The following is a 23,918-nucleotide window of genomic DNA, read 5'->3' as shown; positions in this document are numbered from 1 at the left end:
TTTTTTGTATTTATTGTGGCACGGCATCAGTGAGATTCAAACCTACAATCTTCTGTTCTCTATCAATGGAATTAGCCCACAACGCCACTAGGATGGAGCTAGCATGTCATGTTCTTTTAACTCATACAAAGTTGTTCATTTTTGTCTATTCAAACAGACCCCATTTCAAAGGAAACAAACACTCATTAAGATCAGGTGTGGCTAATTAGTGGGTGCGGCCAACACACCTGAACACACTAATAGAGGATAGAGAGAGTTTTGTTTACGCTGAGAACGGAATGTATATGTTTTTAAATAACATTATTAAAACTTTACTAATGTTTTCTTATGTTTTTTATGGAAAGTTTTCGTAATGTTCTGAGATCATGACTTTAAATAGAAACATGAGGAAACCTGCAGAAAACATTATGCTGAAGTACCAAAATTCGCACAGAAGAGCGTTGTTTCTTAACGTTCTCTGAACGTTCTGAGAACCTTACTTTAAATAGAACCATGAGGAAACCTGTAGAAAATGTTTTGCTGTAGTACTGAAATTCCCACAGAAGAAAATTGTTTCTTAATGTTCTCTGAACATTTTGAGAACATTTCCAATGTCAAACCAGTTGGAAATCGTTCCTAAAACATTACAAAAATTGAAGTGTAACCATGTTTTAACTTTTAGGAAACGTTCTGTTAAAGTAATAAAATAATGTTTGTTTTCTTGTCAAGTTCCTTAAATATGCTCATAATTATTCAAAGCCAAGCAACTATCCTGCACCATTCCAAAGTTGTGGGAAGGTTGTATGCAAAATAACCATAGGACAACCACGCTGTCAACAAGCTCTAAGAAACATATGGTTCTCAGAACGTTATGTGCTAGCTGGGTGGTTATGTTTTTGTCACACTGAAAGGTAATACATTTTAAAAGTTAAACGATAAATCTTTACTATTAGGCCCACAGAGATTGTATTAAATTAATAGGAATTCTATATATAATTCTATGTTTAGCCCCCCCAAAAATGTTCTTGCACGGGCAAGCGTATGCACACATAAGAGGTACTGCACATATACCGTAGAAGAAGAAATTAAGAAATAAAAATATACCATAGGAAGAAATTAAATCTACTTTCGCCCCTGGCTAACCTTAAAGTCACTACGGAGAAGAGGGAGATGCTTTCCATATCCAGTTATACATTTTACACTTTACTGTGTCACACAGTTTCCAATGGTGAATGGGTTGTTATTATATTCTGATCGTGTTTAGGTTAGCAATCAGTTACTTCTCAGACTACGATTATGTGACAAAAACACAGACTGACTGTATATTCTCTGCTGACCGATGATGACCTCATGACTATTTGTTATTCTAATGATTACTATCATCTGTACTGCCTAACCACTTGCATATTAGGTACAGTATAGTACTATAGTTAAACATTATACAGTGTTATTGTTCCATATTAAGTACAGTTTGATAGTTAAACATTATACAGTGGTATTGTTCATAATGTTCCAATGTTATTGTTTTGCCTGTAGAATCTGGAACCAATTAAGTTCTTAGTTGAATGGGTTTTTACAGGCTTGGACAGTTTTAGGACAGTTCAGCCTGCGACAATCCAAAACACATTTATACATTGTAGAGTTATGCAACAGTACATAACTGTCTCTCTCGTCCCTTTTCTACTTCTCTCTCTCTCTCTCTCTCTCTCTCTCTCTCTCTCTCTCTCTCTCTCTCTCTCTCTCTCTCTCTCTCTCTCTCTCTCTCTCTCTCTCTCTCTCTCACTCTCTTTCTCTCTTTCTCTCTTTCTCTCTCTCTTTCTCTCTCTCTCTCTCTCTCGCTTTTTCTTTCTCTCAGACTGGACCATGTGACTGTGGTAGCAGCGAGGGATGGTCCCGAAGGACTGCAGTCCTCTTTAGGCATCAACGATCTGCCTCTACTGGCCATAGAGTACTGCCAAGGAGGAGACTTGAGGAAGGTGTGTTATTCTTACACACACACACACACACACACACACACACACACACTGGAATATGTAGCGCTGACTGGAATATGTTCTGGGACTCCGCCGATAGCATCGACGAGCTAACCACATCCATCCCCACAGTGAAGGTTTGATGCTTCCCCAATCAAAAGCCCTGGATTAACATAAGGTACGCACTAAGCACAAACGACAGAACTATCACACACAGAGCGATCGCAGCCAACCCCGTGTCTACGGCTGAGGACACAAATGTGTACAAGAAGTCCCGCTACGACCTCCACAAAGCGATCGAACAGGCAAAAGGACAATATAGGAATAAAGTGGAATCCTATTACACCGGCTCCGACACTTGACACATGTGGCAGGGGCTACAGTCCAATACAGATTACAAAAGAAGACCTAGCTGTGATCTACCAAACGATAACTATCTACCAGTTTAACACAATGCATTTTATGCACGCTTCCACAAAAAGAACACTAAGCCGTACATGAGGGCCCTAGACCCAGTCCAAATTTGCATACCACCCCAACAGATCTACAGACGATGCACTCTCAATTGCACTCCACACTGCCCTCTCCCACCTGGACAACAGGAATACCTATGTGAGAATGCTGTTCATTTACTACAGCTCAGTGTTCAACACCATAGTGCCCTCCAAGTTCGTCATCAAGCTTGGGTCACAGGGAATGAACACCTCCCTCTGCAACTGGATCCTGGACTTCCTGACAGGCTGACCCCAGATGGTGAGAGTAGGCAACAACTCCTCCGCCATGCTGACCCTCAACACTGGGGCCTCCCGTGCTTAGCCCCCTCCTGTACTCCCTGTTTACCCACGACCCATGACTGCGTGGCCACGCACGACTCCAACTCCATCATCAAGTTTGCTGATGTCACGACGGTGGTAGGCCTGATCACCGACAGCGATGAGTCAGCCTACAGGGAGGAGGTCAGAGACTTGGCAGTGGGGTGCCAGGACAACAACCTCTCCCTCAACGTCAGCAAGACCAAGGAGCTGATTGTGGACTACAGGAAACGGGGGTATGGCAACTGCACCGCCCTTGACCGGAAGTCTCTACAGAGGGTGGTGCGGACGGCCCAGCGCATCACTGGGGGTGAGCTCCCAGCCATCCAGGACGTACATGCCAAGCGGTGTCTGAGAAAGGCCCGAAAAATTGCCAGAGGCTCAGACCAACAGACTCCTTAACAGCTTCTATCCCCTGGCCATAATACTGTTAAATGGCTAACAACTACTGCTCTCCCTCTTCCACAGACTATCCACAGGTCTCTACCCACTCAGACACACAATCCTTCACTGTCACTCTTACTCACACGCACACACACACACACACACACACACACACACTCATTACTGACGTCACATACTAACACCCACATGCACACACCCCCTCACACCTATGCTGCTGGTAAAATGATTATTGGTTAGATGTATTCCTACCATTAAGCTGCTGTTCATTATTTATTGCCATTACCATTAGTATCTACAGTATCTATTTATCCTGCTACTGGTCACTATTACTCCTGTTTACATGCTTATACTCTATTACCATTAGTATATCAGCATAAGGATTTATATATTCCTGCTACCAGTCACTTTCAGCCCTGTTTAAATGTACACTGAGTGTACAAAACATTAGGAACACCTTCCTAATATTGAGTTGCACCCCCTTTTGCCATCAGAACAGCCTCAATTCATTGGGGCATGGACTCTACAAGGTGCCGAAAGCATTCCACAGGGATGCTGGCCCATGTTGACTCCTATGCTTCCCAGAGTTGTGTCAAGTTGGCTGGATGTCTTTTGGGTGGTGGTCCATTCTTGATGCACACGGGAATCTATTGAGCGTAAAAAACCTAGCGGTGTTGCAGTTCTTGACACACTCAAACCGGTGCACCTGGAACCTACTACCATACCCCGTTCAAAGGCACTTAAATATTTTGTCTTGCCCATTCACCCCTGAATGGCACATATACACAATCCATGTCTCAATTGTCTCAAGGCTTAAAAATCCTTATTTAACCTGTCTTCTCCCCTTCATTTACACTGATTGAAGTGGATTTAACAGGTGAAATCAATAAGGGATCATAGCTTTCACCTGGATTCAGTACCCCCTGTATATAGCCTCGTTATTGTTATTTATATTTTTTTGGTCCTGTCCAGACGTCTTTATTTAGTGTTTTACAAACGGTAGGCTTACCACATAGATGGCATTCATAAAATTCAATTTCAGACAACACTGTAGGCTACACCTCAGTAAGCACGGACCAACGCCGACACCTTTTGGAAGTCTGAACCAATCATGTTTGGTTCGGATTTGGTGCCATCCAGACCGACCTTGATTTCAACATCCACAGACATAGAATTTTGGTCCAGTCCGGACCAAATCTGAACCAATCATAGACATCTATGTTTGGTTCAGATTGCGTCCGGTCTGGACCAGCCTTGATTTAGCCCAAACATAGACGTTTAGAAATGACTTATTTTCTACTTTCATTCAGAACCAAAAATAAGCCTGATTTCAACATCTGGAAAATACGTATTTTTCAACGTCCGGAAAATATACCTTTTCAACATCCTGAAAAAATATATTTTAAACATAAGGAAAATACCTTTTCACATTTAATTCAGAACCTAAATTGAACCTAACTTCAACGTCTGGAAAGCCGTCTTTTAGACGTCTTTTCAACGTCATTTTGCTTACTGGGACAATTCTAGTTTTGGTCTAGGCAAGGACCTGCCCTGGTTCAGACTGTCTGCCTGGTGCCGACCTGTCTATCCAATTTGTAAGTCGCTCTGGATAAGAGCGTCTGCTAAATGACTTAAACGTAAATGTAAATGTATACTGTGCCCCTCCCCTCTCTCTCTGTCCCTCGCTAGCTCGTTATGAAAAGATGCGAGTGTTCTCGGAAGAACGGCAATTTATCAGTCTCCTCCGTTACAAACGGCAATTTATCGGTCTCCTCCGTTCCAAAATACTTAATTTTAAGAGTCGATTCCTAGCGGAATCGAATCTTGATTCTCAGAAATGGGAGTGAAAACTCTCTACCACCTACATCATCGTCGTTAACAGTTGTATAAATGTCAGAGAAAGGCAAGTGACAGCAGGGAAGTCCTGTATGGCAATACTTTGAGAAGTTAAATGAGAAGGAAATGTAAATTTTGCGAGGTGGAATTGAGGTACAGTAATCCGTAGTGGTAATACAAGTGCAATGCTTAACCATCTGAAAGGGACCCACCGTGAGACACAAACTGTTGCTGGTAGCAGCGCAGCTGCATTGTGAATTCAAGTGGAATTTTTAGATGTTTTCTTATTGTTTTAATGGAAAACAGAGGGAAAAAAAGCCTCACTTAAACCTTCATATCAGTCGTCCCGTTTGACCTAGAGACTTTAAATTTTGTATGTAGGTGTCTTTCCTCATGCTGAACAAATTTGCCTTCAAGACCCATAAGGTCCGTCAGGAAATATTTTCCTCCATCTTGGACATTTTTGCAAAGCTTTGAATAACTTATTCTCATTAACCATACATCGAAATAATACAACATTTGGTGTGTAGGTCATGGTACATCTCTTAATTTAGTTTGAGAAAATATATGGGATTGGTTAATCAGATTTTACGTGTCCATTTTAAAATCCTTTGTGAATGCACTCCACAATGGCCTATCAACTTTAAACTTTTTAGGGTCATCAAAGACATGATCATGATGAACCATGTTAAGTTAGGCATATCTTAAAATAAGGAAAATATTAACAATTTACTTTTTTGACTATTTCATGCTTAAAATAATCTTTAAAAATCTACTAATGGATAAAAAATCAGATTCACTCCAAATGTGGTCTATTGACTCATCACAATAGTCCCGAAAGAGTTTGAGAAAATAACGTTGATGTATTCAAAGATGGCCACACTATACCTGTAGATGCATATTAGCACATATGATAATATGCAAAAATATGCCCAAAAAAATCTTCAACAATCTTCTTCTCATGAACCATAAGACCAAGTGACACCAAATGTGAAATGTAGGCCCATGGTACATGTCTTAATGTAGTAAAAAATCTGATTTTACTTGTCAAACCTCTGTCAATCCACTCCACAGTGGCCTATCAACTTGAAACTTGTCACCGCTATCATGGACAACCCTAAGATGAACCACACTGAATTTGGAATTGATATTTTTTTTAAAACAAGGAAACTATTAATAACTCATTCTTTGCATATGTAACGCTAATTCTCAAAATCATCAGCAACCATTTCCTCCTCATGAACCATATGTCAGGATCACTCCAGATGTTGTATTTAGACTCATTACATCAGTCTTTAATGGTTTTGAGATTTTGTTGTTGTTTTTGCATTCAAATATGGCCACACTGTACCTATAGATGCACGTTAACACATGTTAATGCAAAAAATACAAATTCAGATTTGTCCGTCAGACTGACAAGATGGTGGAGCGTGATTCATCACTCCAGAGAACGCGTTTCCACTGCTCCAGAGTCCAATGGTGGCGAGCTTTACACCACTCTAGCTGACGCCTGGCATTGCGCATGGTGATCTTGGGCTTGTGTGCGGCTGCTTGGCCATGGAAACTCATTTCATGAAGCTCTCGACAAACAGTTATTGTGCAGACGTTGCTTCCAGAGGCAGTTTCGAACTCGGTAGTGAGTGTTGTAACCGAGGACAGACAATTTTTTATGTGCTTCAGCAGTCCCATTCTGTGAACATGGTGTCTGCTAAGATCTTCACCTACTCTGTCTCGGCCAATGAGAACGTGGCTGATCTGCAGCAGCGAATCACGTGTGACACCAACATCTCTCCAACCAATCAAGAGCTACTGTTGGAGGCGGGACTAGCCCTGCAGTGTGCCAACGACTACACTAATCTATCTGATGTTATACCTAATCTAAATGTGTTTCATATAGAGCAGTCATGATATTGCACGGGTAAAGGCTAATAAGAAATCTCTGAGAAATCTTCACAGATCTTCACTCTATTTCTCTCTCTCTGTCTCTCTCTCTCTCTCAATTCAATTTCAATTCAATGTAAGGGCTTTATTGGCATGGGAAACATTTGTTAACATTGCCAAAGCAGGTGAAGTAGATAATAAACAAAAGTGAAACAAACAAAAAGGAACAGTAAACATTACACTCACAAACGTTCCAAAATAATATTATGTGCAAATAGTTAAAGTACAAAAGGGAAAATAAATAAACACATATGGGTTGTATTTACAATGATGTGTGTGCTTCACTGGTTGCCCTTTTCTTGTGGCAACAGGTCACAAATCTTCCTGCTATGATTACACACTGTGGTATTTCACCCAATAGATATGGGAGTTTATCAAAATTGAATTAGTTTTTTCAAATTATTTGTGGGTCTGTGTAATCTGAGGGAAGTATGTCTCTAATATGGTCATATATTTGGCAGGAAGTTAGGAAGTGAAGCTCGGTTTCCAACTCAGTTTGTGGGTAGTGTGCACTTAGCCTGTGTTCTCTTGAGAGCCAGGTCTGCCTACGGCGGCCTTTCTCAATAGCAAGGCTATGCTCACATAGTCTGTACCTTAATTTTGGGACAGTCATAGTGGTCAGGTACTCTCTATTTAGGGCCATATAGCATTCTAGTTTGCTCTGTTTTTTTGTTAATTCTTTCCAATATGTCAAGTAATTATCTTTTTGTTTTCTCATGATTTGGTTGGGTCTAATTGTGTTGCTGTCCTGGGGCTCTGTGGTGTCAGTTTGTGTTTGTGAACAGAGCCCCAGGACCAGCTTGCTTAGGGGATTCTCCTCCAGGTTAATCTCTCTGTAGGTGATGGCTTTGTTATGGAAAGTTTGGGAATCGCTTCCTTTTAGGTGGTTGTAGAATTTAACGGCTCTTTTCTGGATTTTGATTATTAGCGGGTATCGGCCTAATTCTGCTCTGCATGCATTATTTGGTTTTACATTGTACAGGGAGGATATTTTTGCAGAATTCTGCATGCAGAGTCTCAATTTGGTGTTTGTCTCATTTTGTGAAGTCTTGGTTGGTGAGCGGACCCCGGACCTCACAACCGTTAAGGGAAATCCCGCCACTACCTCCTGAGTGGCGCAGTGGTCTAAGGCACTGCATCGCAGTGCTAGCTGTGCCACTAGAGATCCTGGTTCGAATCCAGGCTCTGTCGTAGCTGGCCGCGACCAGGAGACCCATGGGGCGGCGCACAATTGGCCCAGCGTCGTCCAGGATAGATGGAGGGAATGGCCGGCAGGGATGTAGCTCAGATGGTAGAGCATGGCGTTTGCAACGCCAGGGTTGTGGGTTCGATTCCCACAGGGGGCCAGTATGAAAAATAAAAGAATAATGTATGCACTCACTAACTGTAAGTCGCTCTGGATAAGAGCATCTGCTAAATGACTAAAATGAAATGGGTTCTATGACTGATTCAAGTATGTTTTTGCCAGAGCCTAATTGGTATGTCGAATTTTATGTTCCTTTTGATGGCATAGAAGGCCCTTCTTGCCTTGTCTCTCAGATCATTCACAGCTTTGTGGAAGTTACCTGTGGCGCTGATGGGACAGAATGCGGTCGGACCATCATATAATTGGCATATACATTACTCTTACTGAATTTCCATGTGGGCGAGGATATTGGAAATTGAATCAAAGCCTATTGGATGATAACTTGTTTTTAACTAGGACAGAGGAATTTATAATTGATTTTTTCCGACATAACATAGGTACAGCAAATCCCCTTATTGTATGGGACACCTTTAAATGTGCCTTTAGAGGCCATGCAATTCAGTACTCATCTCAAAAATAAAAGCAATTTAGGTCAAAATAGTCCACACTAACAAAGGAAATAGAAGGTCTAACAGAACAGATAGATAGCAATAAAAACTGTAACATATAGGCTCAGAATAAATTAGAGGAAAAACAAAAAGAAATGGAGAAACTTATTCAAGAAAGATCAAGTGTAATATATTATATAAATAAAGCAAACTGGATGGAATATGGGGAAAAATGCACCAAATTATTTTTTAATCTTCAACATAGGAATGCTACCAAAAATAATTTATTGAAACTGGTTACAAATGACGGAGTCACCCATGATTCACCTAATTATATTTTGAAGGAAGAAACAAAGTACTTTAAGCATATGTTTTCATTTCAGTTGCCTCCATCTCCTCTAACTGAAGCAAATTGTAGAGATTTTTTTTCTATTGATAATGTAAAATTAACAGCCATACAGAAAGACTCATGTGAAGGTGAAATTACAGAGGAGGAACTTCTGGATGCAATTAAAGACTTTAAGTCCGGGAAAACTCCAGGGTTGGATGGCATACCAGTCGAGGTATACCAAACCTTTTTTGATATACTCAGAGAACCGTTATTAGCATGTTTTAACCACTCCTATGTAAATGGTAGATTATCAGACACTCAAGAAGAAGGTCTGATTTAATTATTACTGAAAGAGGATACAAGTGGAAAATATGAAGATCCAGTCCATTAAAATAATTGGAGGCCCCTTACACATCAGTGTTGTGATGCAAAAACTCTAGCAAAATGTATAACACATAGAATAAAAAAGGTATTGTCGGACATTATTTATTCTAATCAGACAGGTTTTTTAACATGGGCGATACATTGGAGATAATATAAGGCAAGTACTGGAAACAATAGAACACTATGAAAAATCTGGGAAACCAGGCCTACTATTCGTAGCAGACTTCGAAAAGGCATTTGATAAAGTACGACTGGGGTTTATATATAAATGCCTGGAGCATTTCAATTTTGGACAATCTCTTATAAATTGGGTTAAAATCATGTATAGTAACCATAGGTGTAAAATAGTAAATAATGGCTATTTCTCAGAAAGTTTTAAACTGTCAAGAGGAGTGAAACAAGGTTGTCCACTATTGGCATATCTATTTATTATTGCCATCGAGATGTTACAGTGGGGAAAAAAAGTATTTAGTCAGCCACCAATTGTGCAAGTTCTCCCACTTAAAAAGATGAGAGAGGCCTGTAATTTTCATCATAGGTACACGTCAACTATGACAGACAAATTGAGAAAAGAAAATCCAGAAAATCACATTGTAGGATTTTTTATGAATTTATTAGCAAATTATGGTGGAAAATAAGTATTTGGTCACCTACAAACAAGCAAGATTTCTGGTTCTCACAGACCTGTAACTTCTTCTTTAAGAGGCTCCTCTGTCCTCCACTCGTTACCTGTATTAATGGCACCTGTTTGAACTTGTTATCAGTATAAAAGACACCTGTCCACAACATCAAACAGTCACACTCCAAACTCCACTATGGCCAAGACCAAAGAGCTGTCAAAGGACACCAGAAACAAAATTGTAGACCTGCACCAGGCTGGGAAGACTGAATCTGCAATAGGTAAGCAGCTTGGTTTGAAGAAATCAAATGTGGGAGCAATTATTAGGAAATGGAAGACATACAAGACCACTGATAATCTCCCTCGATCTGGGGCTCCACGCAAGATCTCACCCCGTGGGGTCAAAATGATCACAAGAACGGTGAGCAAAAATCCCAGAACCACACGGGGGGACCTAGTGAATGACCTGCAGAGAGCTGGGACCAAAGTAACAAAGCCTACCATCAGTAACACACTACGCCGCCAGGGACTCAAATCCTGCAGTGCCAGACGTGTCCCCCTGCTTAAGCCAGAACATGTCCAGGCCCGTCTGAAATTTGCTAGAGTGCATTTGGATGATCCAGAAGAGGATTGGGAGAATGTCATATGGTCAGATGAAACCAAAATAGAACTTTTTGGTAAAAACTCAACTCGTCGTGTTTGGAGGACAAATAATGCTGAGTTGCATCCAAAGAACACCATACCTACTGTGAGGCATGGGGGTGGAAACATCATGCTTTGGGGCTGTTTTTCTGCAAAGGGACCAGGACGACTGATCCGTGTAAAGGAAAGAATGAATGGGACCATGTATCGTGAGATTTTGAGTGAAAACCTCCTTCCATCAGCAAGGGCATTGAAGATGAAACGTGGCTGGGTCTTTCAGCATGACAATGATCCCAAACACACCGCCCGGGCAACGAAGGAGTGGCTTCGTAAGAAGCATTTCAAGGTCCTGGAGTGGCCTAGCCAGTCTCCAGATCTCAACCCCATAGAAAATCTTTGGAGGGAGTTGAAAGTCCGTGTTGCCCAGCGACAGCCCCAAAACATCACTGCTCTAGAGGAGATCTGCATGGAGGAATGGGCCAAAATACCAGCAACAGTGTGTGAAAACCTTGTGAAGACGTACAGAAAATGTTTGACCTGAGTCATTGCCAACAAAGGGTATATAACAAAGTATTGAGAAACTTTAGTTATTGACCAAATACTTATTTTCCACCATAATTTGCAAATAAATTCATAAGAAATCCTACAATGTGATTTTCTGGATTTTTTTTTCTCATTTTGTCTGTCATAGTTGACGTGTACCTATGATGAAAATTACAGGCCTCTCTCATCTTTTTAAGTGGGAGAACTTGCACAATTGGTGGCTGACTAAATACTTTCCCCCCCCACTGTAGCTATTAAAATCAGATCCAACAATAATATCAAGGGATTAGAAATCCAGGGCTTAAAAACAAAGGTGTTATTGTACACTGATGATTCATGTTTTCTTTTAAATCCACAACTTGAATCCCTCCACAGCCTCATAGAGGATCTAGATACATTTTCTAACCACTCTGGATTAGAACCAAATTATGATAAATGTACTATATTACGTATTGGATCACAAAAAAATACAATTTTTACATTACCATGTAGTTTACCAATAAAATGGTCTGATGGTGATGTGGATACACTCGGAATACATATCCCAAATGAAATAAATGATCTCACTCCAATACATTTTAATAGAAAGTTAGCTAAAATAAATCTTGCTACCATGGAAATCTGTCAATTTGTGGAAAAATCACCCTGATTAACTCTTTAATATTATCCCAGTTTACCTATTTGCTTATGGTCTTGCCTACGACTAGCGAACAGTTTTTTAAATTATATGAGAAAAAAATATTCCATTTTATTTGGAACGGCAAGCCAGGCAAAATTAAACGGGCCTATTTATATAATGAATATGAATTCGGAGGACAGAAATTATTAAATATTAAAGCATTAGACCTATCACTAAAAGCTTCAGTCATACAAAAGTTATACTTAAATCCGAACTGGTTCTGTAGCAAATTAGTAAGATTGTCTCACCCAATGTTCAAGAATGGCCTTTTTCCCTTTATTCAGATTACAACCTCTCACTTTTAGTTATTTGAAAAGGAAATAATCTCCCAAATATCACTATTTCTAAAACAAGCCATAGAAAGTTGGTTGCAATTTCAATTTAATCCTCCAGAAATGACAGAACAAATAATGCAACAAATATTGTGGTTAAACTCAAATATACTAATTGATAAAAATGTTTAAAAAAGGTATAATCTTCGTAAATGATATTATTGGTAGGACTGGTGGAGTTATGTCGCACATGCAGCTAACAAAAACATATGGAAACGTCTGCTCTACCCAAAATTATAACCAAATAATTGCAGCATTACCGCAAAAATGGAAAAGGAAAGTGGAAGGGGGAAAAAGTAAGGAACTTGTCTGTCGGCCTTGCATTAAAGAATATAATTGGTTAAAGAAAATTGTGATAAATAAAAAAGTATACCAGTTTCATTTAAGGACCAAAGGATTGACAGCCGTCCCATATAGAATGCAAAATAGTTGGGAAGAGATTTCTGACGTACCGATTCCATGGCATAGTGTTTATGAATTGATACGCAAAATGACGCCGGATTCAAAACGTATAATTTTTCAATATAAATTATTATATACAATTATTGCTACCAACAGAATGTTATTTATATGGGGGATACAATCTTCCCAGCTCTGCAGATTTTGCTGCGAAGAGACAGAATCATTAGATCATTTGTTTTGGTACTGTCCATTTGTAGCTTGTTTTTGGACATAGGTCCAGGAATGGCTAAAGGATTGCAATATTTACCTGGAGCTAACCCTGCAGATAGCACTACTGGGTGATCTGAAAAGTCATAGTCAATCTATCAATAATATAATAATACTTTTAGCAAAAATGTTTATTTTCAATTTACGATCTGTAGAAACAATGAGAAGAGAAAGGTTCAGAACTTTTGTAAAACATCACAGTACAGTTGAAAAATATATGGCAAATAGACATCCAATATGGATGGTGTTAGGAGATAGATGGGAGGTGTTGAATGGAGCTGAAGGATGGGACTAATAACAACAACTAATGACAACAAGATAACTAATGTAAAGCATACTGTGTCCATAATAAGTACAGTGGGGAGAACAAGTATTTGATACACTGCCGATTTTGCAGGTTTTCCTACTTACAAAGCATGTAGAGGTCTGTAATTTTTATCATAGGTACACTTCAACTGTGAGAGACGGAATCTAAAACAAAAATCCAGAAAATCACATTGTATGATTTTTAAGTAATTAATTTGCATTTTATTGCATGACATAAGTATTTGATACATCAGAAAAGCAGAACTTAATATTTGGTACAGAAACCTTTGTTTGCAATTACAGAGATCATACGTTTCCTGTAGGTCTTGACCAGGTTTGCACACACTGCAGCAGGGATTTTGGCCCACTCCTCCATACAGACCTTCTCCAGATCCTTCAGGTTTCGGGGCTGTCGCTGGGCAATACAGACTTTCAGCTCCCTCCAAAGATTTTCTATTGGGTTAAGGTCTGGAGACTGGCTAGGCCACTCCAGGACCTTGAGATGCTTCTTATGGAGCCACTCCTTAGTTGCCCTGGCTGTGTGTTTCGGGTCGTTGTCATGCTGGAAGACCCAGCCACGACCCATCTTCAATGCTCTTACTGAGGGAAGGAGGTTGTTGGCCAAGATCTCGCGATACATGGCCCCATCCATCCTCCCCTCAATACGGTGCAGTCGTCCTGTTCCCTTTGCATAAAAGCATCCCCAAAGAATGATGTTTCCACCTCCATGCTTCACGGTTGGGATGGTGTTCTTGGGGTTGTACTCATCCTTCTTCTTCCTCCAAACACGGCGAGACCAAAAAGCTCTATTTTTGTCTCATCAGACCACATTACCTTCTCCCATTCCTCCTCTGGATCATCCAGATGGTCATTGGCAAACTTCAGAAGGGCCTGGACATGCGCTGGCTTGAGCAGGGGGACTTGCGTGCGCTGCAGGATTTTAATCCATGACGGCGTAGTGTGGTACTAATGGTTTTCTTTGAGACTGTGGTCCCAGCTCTCTTCAGGTCATTGACCAGGTCCTGCCGTGTAGTTCTGGGCTGATCCCTCACCTTCCTTATGTTCATTGATGCCCCACGAGGTGAGATCTTGCATGGAGCCCCAGACCGAGGATGATTGACCGTCATCTTGAACTTCTTCCATTTTCTAATAATTGCGCCAACAGTTGTTGCCTTCTCACCAAGCTGCTTGCCTATTGTCCTGTAGCCCATCCCAGCCTTGTGCAGGTCTACAATTTTATCCCTGATGTCCTTACACAGCTCTCTGGTCTTGGCCATTGTGGAGAGGTTGGAGTCTGTTTGATTGAGTGTGTGGACAGGTGTCTTTTATACAGGTAACGTGTTCAAACAGGTGCAGTTAATACAGGTAATGAGTGGAGAACAGGAGGGCTTCTTAAAGAAAAACGAACAGGTCTGTGAGAGCCGGAATTCTTACTGGTTGGTAGGTGATCAAATACTTGTGTCATGCAATACAATGCAAATGAATTACTTAAAAATCATACAATTAGATTTTCTGGATTTTTGTTTTAGATTCCGTCTCTCACAGTTGAAGTGTACCTATGATAAAAATTACAGACCTCTACATGCTTTGTAAGTAGGAAAACCTGCAAAATCGGCAGTGTATCAAATACTTGTTCTCCCCATAGGTTATAGGTTGAGAGCTTTTGTGAAAGAGCACAGTTAGAAAAATATGGCATATAGAAGCAAACCAGATGGACATCATGAAAATGATCGGAGGAAGTTCAGGAGTAAAAACAAACAAAATATAATTATTGTAGAATTTGACTGTGTCCATGAAATTTATATAGTATGTATGGGCTGGAAGTAGAGTTCTAAGTGTTGTTGTTCACTAGTTTACTCCAATTGGGTAAGGGGTGTTGGGGTTGGAAAGTAATGAAGGGAAATATAATTTTAAAAAAGGATATGTGTGTGTATATGTATGTGTATATATATAAATATATATATATATATATATATATATATATATATATATATATATATATATATATATATATATACACAGTTGAAGTCGGAAGTTTACGTACACTTAGGTTGGAGTCATTAAAACTTGTTTTTCAACCACTCCACACTTTTCTTGTTAACAAACTATAGTTTGGCAAGTCGGTTAGGACATCTATTTTGTGCATGACACAAGTACTTTTTCCAACAATTGTTTACATACAGATTATTTCACTTAAAATTCACTGTATCACAATTCCAGTGGGTCAGAAGTTTACATACACTAAGTTTACTGTAGCTTTTAACAGCTTGGAAAATTCCAGAAAATAATGTAATGGCTTTAGAAGCTTCTGATAGGCTAATTGACATCATTTGAGTCAATTGGAGGTGTACCTGATGTATTTCAAGGCCTACCTTCAAACTGAGTGCCTCTTTGCTTGACATTTTTTGATTTGATAGGGAAGCTGAGAGGTCAAATATACTGTTTAGGTTTTCTACTGCCAAGTTCACACCTTCACTATTACAGTGAAACGTGTTGTCCAGGAAGTTGTCTAAAAGGGATTGAATTTGTTTTTGCCTAATATTTTTTGGGTAGGTTTCCACATGACTTTCCTTCCATCTATAGCATATCTTAATATTATTCAGTTCCTTTGGCTCTGATGCCTCATGATTGAGTATTGCTCTGTTCAAGTAGACTGTGATTTTGCTGTGATCTGATAGGGGTGTCAGTGGGCTGACTGTGAACGCTCTGAGAGACTGGGTTGAGGTCAGTGATAAAGTAGTCTACAGTACTACTGCCAAGAGATGCGCTATAGGTGTACCTACCATAGGAGTCCCCTCAAAGCCTACCATTGACTATGTACATACCCAGCGTGCGACAGAGCTGCAGGAGTTGTGACCGTTTTTGTTGGTTATGTTGTCGTAGTTGTGCCTAGGGGGGCATATGGGGGAGGGAATGCTGTCACAATTAAACTTAAAGCAACTGTCTCTACTCTCTACATGTGAATATGTGAGCATACTGTTATACACTGTGTATAATGGCGCCGGAGGGGATGGCCGCCGTTTTACGGGCTCCTAACCAATTGTGCTATTTTGTGTGTTTTGTCGAATTGTTTGTAACTTATTTTGTACATAATGTTGCTGCTACCATCTCTTATGACCGAAAAGAGCTTCTGGATATCAGAACAGCAATTACTCACCTCAAACTGGACGAAGATTTTTCTTTAATGAGTCTGACGCGAAGGATATACTGTTTCTCCCGGACCAGGCCCAAATCCCTGTCATTCGCATGAAGATAAGACGGAGATACAGGGGGTACAGATCCGGGGGCCTTGTGTGAATTTGTCGGCGAGTGGGTAACCAGCCTCTACAATCCGTTGTGACGAGTACTGATATACGAAGAGGCAGGACGTAGACGCAGGAATTAACAAGGTCAAGGTTTACTTAATAATGAGAAAGATAATTTCAAAGAGAGAGTAAACGACACGATGCTAAACAATCACACACAACACAATACTGAACAGTCCAGGGCTAAAATAAGGGTGGTGATGAGATGAAGTGCAGGTGCGCTGGAGGTGATTAGGGTGCGTTGGGTTTCCATTCCGGTGTTGCCGAGGTGGTGCGCTCAGACCGGTGGCTCAGTAGACCGCCGAATCAGAGCGCCGGAGGTGAGCCGTGACATCCGTTCTATTGGCCAACGTGCAATCATTGTAGAATAAACTGGATGAGCTCCGTTCGAGACTATCCTACCAACGGGACATTAAAAACTGTAAAAAGGTTATGTTTCACTGAGTCCTGGCTGAACGACAACACGGATAATATACAGTTGGCTGGGTTTTTCGTGCATCGGCAGGACAGAACAGCTACGTCCGGTAAGACGAGGGGTGGTGATGTGTGTCTATTTGTCAATAACAGCTGGTGTGCGATGTCTAATATTAAGGAAGTCTTGAGGTATTGCTCGCCTGAGGTAGAGTACCTCATGATAAGCTGTAGACCACACTATCTACCAAGAGAGTTTTCATCTATATTTTTCGTAGCCATCTATTTACCACCACAAACCGATGCTGGCACTAAGACTGCACTCAATGAGCTGTATAAGGCCATACGCAAACAGGAAAATGCTAATCCAGAAGCGGCGCTCCTAGTGCCCGGGGACTTTAATGCAGGAAACGTAAATCAGTTTTACCTAATTTCTACCAGCCTGTCATGTGCAACCAGAGGGAAAAAAACTCTAGACCACCTTTACTCCACACACAGAGACGCATACAAAGCTCTCCCTCGCCATCCATTTGGCAAATCTGACCAGCAGGAAGTACCAGTGACTCGCTCAATACGGAAGTGGTCAGATGACGCGGATGCTACGCTACAGGACTGTTTTGCTAGCACAGACTGGAATATGTTCCGGGATTCATCCAATGGCATTGAGGAGTATACCACCTCAGTCACCGGCTTCATCAATAAGTGCATCGACGACGTCGTCCCCACAGTGACCGTACATACATATCCCAACCAGAAGCCATGGATTACAGGCAACATCCGCACCGAGCTAAAGGCTAGACCTGCCGCTTTTAAGGAGCGGGACGCTAATCCGGACGCTTATAAGAAATCCCGCTATGCCCTCAGACGAACCATCGAACAGCAAAAGAGTCAAAATAGGACTAAGATTGAATCCTACTACACCGGCTCTGACGCTCGTTTGATGTGGCAGGGCTTGCAAACTATTACGGACTACAAAGGGAAACCCAGCTACGAGCTGCCCAGTGACGCAAAGCCTACCAGACGGGCTAAATGCCTTTTATGCTCGCTTCGAGGCAAGCAACACTGAAGCATGCATGAGAGCACCAGCTGTTCCGGACGACTGTGTGATCACGCTCTCCATAGCCAATGTGAACAAGACCTTTAAACAGGTCAACATTCACAAGGCCGCGGGGCCAAACGGATTACCAGGACATTTACTCAGAGCATGCGCGGACCAACTGGCAAGTGTCTTCACTGACATTTTCCACCTCTCCCTTACCGAGTCTATAATACCTACATGTTTCAAGCAGACCACCGTAGTCCCTGTTCCCAAGAAAGCGAAGGTAACCTGCCTAAATGACTACAGCCCCATAGCACTCACGTCGGTAGCCATGAAGTGCTTTGAAAGGCTGGTCATGGCTCACATCAACACCATCATGCCGGAAACCCTAGACCAGGGGTGTCAAACGTCCGGCCCGCGGGCCGGATCAGGCCCGCAAACGGGTTTAATCCGGCCCGCGAGATGATTCTGGAAAAAAAAAAAAAATAATAAAAAAAAAAAAATTGTAAAGTATAAAAATGCGCTGCAATTTTTCAATAAAATAAACTGCTGTTCCAATTGCGTCCACTGGATGGCGCAATAGCAATTGTGTTAAGCAAGCAAACTGTTTATACCGGGGCAGAGCAAGTAGGTCAAGCACGTGCAGCCAATGAGCTACTTTGTTTTGCCCGCGATATTTATTACGGCTTCTACTTTTAACATTATGTTCTTTGGCACCCTCATTGCCCCAATATGTCTCTGTCAAAAAAGAGAAAAGTGGACGCAGAGTGCAGAGTGTTCCAAGAAAAATGGTCATCCTATTTATTCACAGAATTGAATGGGAAAGCTGTATGTTTGGTGTGTTCAGAGCATGTTGCAGTGCTGAAAGAATATAACCTTCGTCGCCACTATGTGAGTCTTCATGCCGACAAATATGACAACTTTCAAGGACAGCGGAGATGAGAGAAGGTGAATGAACTGTTGGCGGGTCTGAAGAAACAGCAGTCTGTGTTTACTCACAGCTTAGACATCAGTGACGCTGCAGTGAAAGCTAGCTACCTCATTGCTAATGAAATCGCAGTGGCTTCAAAACCATTTAGTGAGGGTGAATTTGTAAAAACATGCATGATGAAGGCAGCGGAGATTGTGTGCCCTGAAAAGCGGCAGGCTTTTGCAAATATCAGCCTGACAAGAAACACAGTTGCAGACAGGATTTCCGATCTTTCAGTGGATTTGGACAGCCAGTTGAAGCAAAAAGTAAAGTAATTTATTGCGTTTTCGGTTGCAATTGATGAAAGCACGGACATTACAGATGTTGCACAACTGGCCATTTTCATCCGCGGAGTTGATGACACATTGACCGTCACCGAGGAGTTTGTGGAGTTGGTGCCGATGACAGATACAACGACAGCAGCTGATATTTTTACCGCACTCGTCGGCGTACTGGACAGGGTCGGAGTGGACTGGTCCCGCGCTGTCAGCCTGGCTACAGATGGTGCGCCCTCAATGATCGGGAAAAAAGCAGGCGTTGTGACAAAGTTCAGAGAGAAAGTGCAATCTGCAAATGGAGGACGTGATTTTTTGGCTTTTCACTGTATTTTGCACCAGGAGGCTTTGTGTTGCAAGTCATTAAAGATGGATAACGTCATGAAGGTGGTCATCCAAACTGTTAATTTCATCCGATCCAGAAGCCTGAATCACCGTCAGTTTGACAGCCTTCTCAGAGAGAAAGACCACATCTATGGCCTGCCATACCACATTGAGGTAAGATGGTTAAGCCGAGGTGCTGTGCTGAGGCGTTTCTTTGATTTACGAGAAGAAATGGAACAGTTCATGGAAGAAAAGGGCAAACCAGTGTTAGAATTTCATTCCGCAGAATGGATGCAGGACCTTGCATTTATGGTGGATGTTACAGAGCACCTGAATAACTTGAACAAACAGCTGCAAGGGCGCAACAAAGTTGTCACGCAGTATTATGACAGCATACGTTCTTTCAAGTTGAAGCTGTCATTGTGGGAGACGCAACTTGCCGGTGGTGATGCAGCTCACTTCCCCTGTCTGAAAAATGTGTGCGCGACCCAACATGTGGCAGACATGAAGCAGTTCAAAGATAAAATAACGGGACTGTTACGGGAGTTTGAGCAACGCTTTCAGATTTATGTTTATATGTTTTTATGTTGATGTGCTATTGTTTTTAATTGATTTTATTTTATTTGTACATTTAACCTATTCTTGACTCTGTGGTTCTTGCACTTGTTTGGGGAACAGGATTTCATTATTTGTATCTACATTTCTGCCTGAGAAATGACACCCTGATATAGTTCTGTGATCTGTGAAACAGTTCTGTTAATCACTGAGGCATTGTGTGTTTGTGTGTTCTTTGTCCTCAGAACTTTCAAATAACTTGAGGTGTTTTATGATTAATAGTGATGTTGTGCTTTTGGACACTGTCCTCAGGCTCCAGCTTTATGTTTATATATTTTTATGTTGATGTGCTATTGTTTTTAATTTATTTTATTTTATTTGTATATTTAACCTATTCTTGACTCTGTGGTTCTTGCACTTGTTTGGGGAACAGGATTTCATTATTTTTATCTACATTTCTGCCTGAGAAATGACACCCTGATATAGTTCTGTGATCTGTGAAACAGTTCTGTTAATCACTGAGGCATTGTGTGTTTGTGTGTTCTTTGTCCTCAGAACTTTCAAATAACTTGAGGTGTTTTATGATTAATAGTGATGTTGTGCTTTTGGACACTGTCCTCAGGCTCCAGCTTTATGTTTATATATTTTTATGTTGATGTGCTATTGTTTTTAATTGATTTTATTTTATTTGTATATTTAACCTATTCTTGACTCTGTGGTTCTTGCACTTGTTTGGGGAACAGGATTTCATTATTTTTATCTACATTTCTGCCTGAGAAATGACACCCTGATATAGTTCTGTGATCTGTGAAACAGTTCTGTTAATCACTGAGGCATTGTGTGTTTGTGTGTTCTTTGTCCTCAGAACTTTCAAATAACTTGAGGTGTTTTATGATTAATAGTGATGTTGTGCTTTTGGACACTGTCCTCAGGCTCCAGCTTTATGTTTATATATTTTTATGTTGATGTGCTATTGTTTTTAATTGATTTTATTTTATTTGTATATTTAACCTATTCTTGACTCTGTGGTTCTTGCACTTGTTTGGGGAACAGGATTTCATTATTTTTATCTACATTTCTGCCTGAGAAATGACACCCTGATATAGTTCTGTGATCTGTGAAACAGTTCTGTTAATCACTGAGGCATTGTGTGTTTGTGTGTTCTTTTTCTTTAGAATTTTCAAATAAACTTGACGTGTTTTATGATTAATAGTGATGTTGTGCTTGTACTATTTTGGACACACTGTCCTCAGGCTCCAGCTTTATGTTGTATGTTGATCGTATTAAAACAAAGAAAACAATCTGAAGTTGTTGTTTTTAAGTTATATATACCATGATTTTTCCGGTCCGGCCCACTTGGGAATAGATTTTCCTCCATGTGGCCCCTGAGCTAAAATGAGTTTGACACCCCTGCCCTAGACCCAGTCCAATTCGCATACCGCCCCAACAAATCCACAGATGACGCAATCTCAATCGCACTCCACACTGCCCTTTCCCACCTGGACAAAAGCTGTAGTCAGTGAATGCTGTTAATTGACTACAGCTCAGCATTCAACACCATAGTGCCCACAAAGCTCATCACTAAGCTAAGGACCCTGGGACTAAACACCTCCCTCTGCAACTGGATCCTGGATTTACTGACGGGCCGCCCCCAGGTGCTCAGGGTAGGCAACAACACATCTGCCACATCTACCATAGCAAGACAAAGGAGCTGATCGTGGACTACAGGAAAAGAAGGGCCGAACACGCCCCCATTCACATCAACAGGGCTGTAGAGGAGCGGGTCGAGAGTTTCAAGTTCCTTGGTGTCCACATCACCAACAAACTATCATGGTCCAAACACACCAAGACAGTCATGACGAGGGCACGACAACGCCTTTTCCCCCTCAGGAGACTGAAAAGATTTGGCATGGGTCCCCAGATCCTCAAAAAGTTCTACAGCTTCACCATCGAGAGCATCCTGACCGGTTGCATCACTGCCTGGTATGGCAACTGCTCTGCATCCGACTGTAAGGCGCTACAGAGGGTAGTGCGTACAGCCCAGTACATCACTGGGGCCAAGCGTCCTGCCACCCAGGACCTATATACTAGGCGGTGTCAGAGGAAGGCCCCAAAAATTGTCAAAGACTCCAGTCACCCAAGACATAGACTGTTCCCTCTGCTACCGCACGGCAAGCGGTACCGGAGCGCCAAGTCTAGGTCCAGAAGGCTCCTTAACAGCTTCTACCCCCAAGCCATAAGACTGCTGAACAATTAATAAAATGGCCACCCGGACTATTTGCATTGACCCCCCTTTGTATTTACACTGCTGCTACTCGCTGTTTATTATCTATGCATAGTCACTTTACCCCTACCTACATGTACAAATTACAGTTGAAGTCGGAAGTTTACATACACCTTAGCCAAATACATTTAAACTCAGTTTTTCACAATTCCTGATATTTAATCCTAATAAAAATGTAGGATCACCACTTTATTTTAAGAATGTGAAATGTCAGAATAATAGTAGAGAGAATGAATTATTCAGATTTTATTTATTTCATCACATTCCCAGTGGGTCAGAAGTTTACATACACTCAATTAGTATTTGGTAGCATTGCCTTTAAATTGTTTAACTTTGGTCAAACGTTTCGGGTAGCCTTCCACAAGCTTCCCACAATAAGTTGGGTGAATTTTGGCCCATTCCACCTGGCAGAGCTGGTGTAACTGAGTCAGGTTTGTAGGCCTCCTTGCTCGCACACACTTTTTCAGTTCTGCCCACAAATGTTCTATAGGATTGAGGACAGGGCTTTGTGATGGCCACTCCAATACCTTGACTTTGTTGTCCTTAAGCCATTTTGCCACAACTTTGGAAGTATGCTTGGGGTCATTGTCCATTTGGAAGACCTATTTGCGACCAAGCTTTAACTTCCTGACTGATGTCTTGAGATATTGCTTCAATATATCCACATAATTTTCCTTCCTCATGATGCCAGCTATTTTGTGAAGTGCACCAGTCCCTTCTGCAGCAAAGCACCCCCACAGCATGATGCTGCCACCCCCGTGCTTCACGTTTGGGATGGTGTTCTTCGGCTTGCAAGGCATCCCCTTTTTCCTCCAAACATAACGATGGTCATTATGGCCAAACAGTTCTATTTTTGTTTCATCAGACCAGAGGACATTTCTCCAAAAAGTACGATCTTTGTCCCCATGTGCAGTTGCAAACCGTAGTCTGGCTTTTCTATGGCGGTTTTGGAGCAGTGGCTTCTTCCTTGCTGAGCAGGCTTTCAGGTTATGTCGATATAGGACTTGTTTTACTGTGGATATAGATACTTTTGTACCTGTTTCCTCCAGCATCTTCACAAGGTCCTTTGCTGTTGTTCTGGGATTGATTTGCGGTATGACGGCTGCGTGGTCCCATGGTGTTTATACTTACGTACTATTGTTTGTACAGATTACCGTGGTACTTTCAGGCGTTTGGAGAAAAAAATTCTGAGGTCTTGGCAGATCTATTTTGATTTTCCCATGATGTCAAGCAAAGAGGCACTGAGTTTGAAGGTAGGCCTTGAAATACATCCACAGGTACACCTCCAATTGACTCAAATGATGTCAATTAGCCTATCAGAAGCTTCTAAAGCCATGACATCATTTTCTTGAATTTTCCAAGCTGTTCAAAGGTACAGTAAACTTCTGACCCACTGGAATTGTGATACAGTGAATTCTAAGTGAAATAATCTGTCTGTAAACAATTGTTGGAAAAATTACTTGTGTCATGCACAAAGTAGATGTCCTAACCGACTTGCCAAAACGATAGTTTG

At 41.3% G+C, this 23,918-nt stretch overlaps 1 pseudogene across 1 annotated transcript in view; it reads left to right on the top strand.

The window, feature by feature from the left end:
• LOC311141118 overlaps positions 1–23,918 on the top strand; it is a 44,895-nt pseudogene that overhangs the window by 5,285 nt on the left and 15,692 nt on the right. The window contains exons 3-4 of the transcript in view: positions 1,835–1,955; positions 6,683–6,839. The product of the transcript in view is annotated as an uncharacterized misc_RNA (transcript). The remainder of the gene's footprint in view (positions 1–1,834; positions 1,956–6,682; positions 6,840–23,918) is intronic.

This window comes from Coregonus lavaretus (assembly GCF_964263955.1).
Source record: "Coregonus lavaretus genome assembly, chromosome: 14".
Taxonomy (NCBI): domain Eukaryota; kingdom Metazoa; phylum Chordata; class Actinopteri; order Salmoniformes; family Salmonidae; genus Coregonus; species Coregonus lavaretus.
Note: the sequence above shows the minus strand (reverse complement) of the source record. Positions and strands in the feature narration are given on the sequence as shown.